Below are 5,443 nucleotides of genomic sequence, written 5' to 3'. Positions count from 1 at the left end.
AGGAAGTAGCTCGCGAGCTGATTCTTCTTCTTTAAAATTTGCACTTGTGGATCGTAACCAACTGAAAGGTGCATACACCGCCACCTACCTGAAAGGACAGCATACCACCACTCAACACACCCTGTAACTCTATCACCATATTCTGTTACTTAACCCAGTATTTCTAATAAAAGAAAGCCTTAGAAACCTTACTAATCCCCCACCCAAATCCTATCCCTGGCCAATCTCTCTGACCCTATCAAACAAACTCTCCCATCTAAATCTGTGACGGAGCTGGCAGTCACTCCAAACACATAAGTTCAAAATACAACTACACTCAAAAGTAATAAAAAAAGTATGAATATTGATTTAAAACAGATGGGGTGACAAAGAGGATAGAATATGCTAAAAAGGCTATAAAAACAAGTAACACCTGAACCTTAAAGAGATAGCAGGTCTAGCCTCTTACCACAGGGGCTCCCAAGTGGCACAGTGGTCTAAGGCACTGCATCTCAATGCAAGAAGCATCACTACAGTACCTAGTTCAAATCCAGGCTGTATGACATCTGGCTGTGGTTGGGAGTCCCATAGGGTGGTGCACAATTGGCTGGGGTAGGCTGTCGTTGTAAATAAGAATTTGTTCTTAACTGACTTGTCTAGTTAAATAAATAAGTTGTTAAGCTCTGTCCCAAACTACTTCTTTGAGGTTTAACAGCAGTTGGCACTCAATAAATGTTGCATTACCGCACCTACTAGACTGGAGTATAAGTCCCTTATACTTTGCTTGAAAAAACAAAATAAATCAACAAATACACTACGCTCACTAAAATCCTACTCCACTATTTAAATCTCTCTAGTCCTTCCTCGGGCCAACAGTCTGAAAGGAGGGCACACCACCACTCAACACACCCTGTAACTCTTCTCACATCAAGTCTCATACACCCAAATACCTCTATGCAGCTGCCACCACACCCTCAATTTTCTTCGACTTATGTTCCATTGGTTAATAACCATTGCTATAAAACACTAAACATCCAATCTTATTGAAGCATATATCACTTGTTGGCATATCCCTCTGTACTGGTACATATCTACTACTGACACCACTCTCAGGATCCCTCCCTCTTGACCCATCTTCCTTTACTTTCTTCATTGCCTCAGCATGTGACAACTTCTGCACTACTCTAACCCTGGAAACCTCAACCTGCCTCTCTCGCACTGGACATTTCTGATCCCCAGCCCCATGGGCAACCCTACAATTAACACATACCATTACTTTCCCCAATGCCACACATTTCTTTCTCTCATGCCCTTCTGCACACTTCTCACATGTAGGAACCTCCCTCCTACACACTGCTGCCACATGCCCCTAAGCTTGACACCTGTAACAACTTAATGTATTCGGCACGAAAGCTCATACAGAATAACTTATATATCCTAACATCACTTTGTCGGGAAAAGACAACATCAAAACTCAAAAGACAACTGCTCTTCTGTTTCACCACTCACGACACCTGGTCTGCGTTGCACCAAATGACGAGCATCACCAACACCGGGAATCTTCCCCTTCGGTTGGTCAACATTCACATTTACTACTACCCCAGTAATCACTCCTTTCAATGGCTCCCTTTTCTTGAGAGCAGAACAATTCAACTCTCTTGTCCCCATTCATTTAACGTGGAGCGCCTGCTCGCTAATACAGTTCACAATAATCAATCATTCTCAACAGTTTTATCTATCATACACCCATTGCACATTCCAGTGTCATGTTTCAGTATAAATTTAAAGAAGAGTTTAATCCTGTATGATCTCATCTTGCACATCTTGCTTCCTTCTTCTGTTACCATTATATGACACTACCTCCCGTACAGATGTCCTTATACTATAGAAATGTCTCCCCTTACTACTCAAATCCCATTGTCTCTGCCAGCAATCCAACCCAGTCTTTTTGAATCAATGTTTTTACCACACCTCTACCCAACTGATCCACTATATTATTTTTCACTGCACCCTTTGTGATTAGATCTACTCTATCATTTCCCTTTACTCCTGCAGGGGCAGGAATACAACAAAACTGAACCACAATACCATTCCTTTGCCAACCCCCTCACAACCTGCTAGATCAATAGCGTTGATTTGAGTTAGGTGCTGTACAGTTTGAGTAATATTTTAAAAGACCGGCAGTCATTTTTCATATTGTACAACAGCTGGTGAAACTAACAAGGTAAAAGTGTGACAGAATTTGATCAGTGTTAGTTGCTGGTTGAAAATACAATATACAGTGAGGGAAAAAAGTATTTGATCCCCTGCTGATTTTGTACGTTTGCCCACTGACAAAGAAATGATCAACCTATAATTTTAATGGTGGTTTATTTGAACAGTGAGAGACAGAATAACAACAAAAAAATCCAGAAAAACGCATGTTAAAAATGTTATAAATTGATTTGCATTTTAATAAGGGAAATAAGTATTTGACCCCCTCTCAATCAGAAAGATTTCTGGCTCCCAGGTGTCTTTTATACAGGTAACGAGCTGAGATTAGGAGCACACTCTTAAAGGGAGTGCTCCTAATCTCAGTTTGTTACCTGTATAAAAGACACCTGTCCACAGAAGCAATCAATCAATCAGATTCCAAACTCTCCACCATGGCCAAGACCAAAGAGCTCTCCAAGGATGTCAGGGACAAGATTGTAGACCTACACAAGGCTGGACTGGGCTACAAGACCATCACCAAGCAGCTTGGTGAGAAGGTGACAACAGTTGGTGCGATTATTCGCAAATAGAAGAAACACAAAATAACTGTCAATCTCCCTCGGCCTGGGGCTCCATGCAAGATCTCACCTCGTGGGGTTGCAAAGATCATGAGAACGGTGCGGAATCAGCCCAGAACTACACGGGAGGATCTTGTCAATGATCTCAAGGCAGCTGGGACCATAGTCCCAAGAAAACAATTGGTCACACACAACGCCGTGAAGGACTGAAACCCTGCCCGCAAGGTCCCCCTGCTCAAATAAAGCACCTATACATGCCCGTCTGAAGTTTGCCAATGAACATCTGAATGATTCAGAGGACAACTGGGTGAAAGTGTTGTGGTCAGATGAGACCAAAATGGAGCTCTTTGGCATCAACTCAACTCGCCGTGTTTGGAGGAGGAGGAATGCTGCCTATGACCCCAAGAACACCATCCCCACCGTCAAACATGGAGGTGGAAACATTATGCTTTGGGGGTGTTTTTCTGCTAAAGGGACAGGACAACTTCACCGCATCAAAGAGACGATGGACGGGGCCATGTACCGTCAAATCTTGGGTGAGAACCTCCTTCCCTCAGCCAGGGCATTGAAAATGTGTCGTGGATGGGTATTCCAGCAAGACAATGACCCAAAACACACAGCCAAGGCAACAAAGGAGTGGCTCAAGAAGAAGCACATTAAGGTCCTGGAGTGGCCTAGCCAGTCTCCAGACCTTAATCCCATAGAAAATCTGTGGAGGGAGCTGAAGGTTCGAGTTGCCAAACGTCAGCCTCGAAACCTTAATGACTTGGAGAAGATCTGCAAAGAGGAGTGGGATAAAATCCCTCCTGACATGTGTGCAGACCTGGTGGCCAACTACAAGAAACGTCTGACCTCTGTGATTGCCAACAAGGGTTTTGCCACCAAGTACTAAGTCATGTTTTGCAGAGGGGTCAAATACTTATTTCCAACATTAAAATGCAAATCAATTTATAACATTTTTGACATGCGTTTTTCTGGATTTTTTTGTTGTTATTCTGTCTCTCACTGTTCAAATAAACCTACCATTAAAATTTTAGACTGATCATTTCTTTGTCAGTGGGCCAACGTACAAAATCAGCAGGGGATCAAATACTTTTTTCCCTCACTGTACACAGGACCTTCTAATCAGCAGGTTTGCATGTGCAGAACTTTCGGCTTCCCATGGTGAGATCACCAAGCGGTAAATTGGTTAATAGATCAATAACAAAGAGAGTTCCAAACCTCTCTGTCAATAACAGCTAGTTTTCAGTTTTTCCCTCCTCACTCAGACCACTCCCAGACAGTTCTAGCAAAATTATTGCTTAAGAAATAGTTATTTTCTCGTAAGTCTAAGTCTTTATAAAAAAAAAATGGTGGTGGGAATAGGCTGTTGATCAGATACTTTCTTTTTACTTTTGGAAAATGCACATGACCAAATGTTTGTGTCCAGACTCCCGCATCAACTGCACAGGACTTGTTCAGGCCTACCCTCCTGAACAAGTGTCAAAGGGCTTATTTTAAGATTGATAGGCCACATTGCTTATCACGAGTCATATATCCACATTGGTAATCACAGTCAAGATAAATTACCATCATAATATTGTAGGGACCCTAATTATGATCTCCCCAAGTGGTTAAATCCTATTCAAGAGACCTTTCGAGACACCTATAGGACGTTGCACTGTCGCCATTTGCAACATCGGTGTAAGAAGTGGGATGGCCCCCGGTTGCGACCCTCTCGAGGTACGTGGAGCAGTGAAGCACAAAGATGCATTCTCCAGACAACCCATCCTATATTGAAGAAATCTATATATCTTGGTGTAACGGCTATGCTGTTGGGTTGACAGGTTCAAGGTCGTGGGTTCAAGCCCTAGTTGGGATTGACATCTCCGCAATAAAACACTTTTTTTTAATACAGGAGGCAAAATATACTGTAAACTTGAAAAATTATATTCGTTATTTGCAGTACTGGTAATACTGATAAGTGAAAACTGTAGCCTATTTATTTTTTCAACAAATGTTGGAACATGTTCAAAGCTGTTACCTATGAGTTGAGAATGATGTACATTACTGTACAATATCCATTCCAATGTACTGTGTGAAATTACTCACATTTAGTGACCTTATAAATTAAAACGTAAATTCATTAAATTAGGATTTTGTTTCACTGATCTACAGAACCAACTGTACCTTCAAAACATTAAAGTAAATACTCTATCCAGAGTAATTTATAGTAGTAAATGCATTCATTTTCATACTGGTCCCCCATGGGAACTGAACCCACAGCCCTGGTATTGCAAGGGCCATGCTCTACCAACTGAGCCAACCAGAACCCTAATGTATAGAGAATGAAGATCTAAATAAAATATTTTCCATCCTTTTATTGAGACTTCATCTACAGATAATTTTGTACCGTCCAATATGTATGCTAAATCAATGTTTCTCAACCTTTTTCTACCAGCAGCTGGGGTGCTTCTGCCATGGGGGCAGAACATTAACATTAAAATTTGAGTACTTGAGCACAAAATCAGTGTCAGCTAAACATCATCTAAACATCAGAATAAGGGATGGCAGGTAGCCTTGAGGTTAGAGTGCTGCGCCAGTAACTGTAAAGGTTGCTGTTTGAATACCGGAGCAGACAAAGTAAAAAATATATATAGATATTTTGCTGTACTTTTGAGCATGGCCTTTAGCCCTAATTGCCCCAGAGGTAC

This window comes from Salmo salar, chromosome 12 (assembly GCF_965601325.2).
Source record: "Salmo salar chromosome 12, fSalSal1, whole genome shotgun sequence".
NCBI classification, from domain to species: Eukaryota; Metazoa; Chordata; class Actinopteri; order Salmoniformes; family Salmonidae; genus Salmo; species Salmo salar.
Note: the sequence above shows the minus strand (reverse complement) of the source record.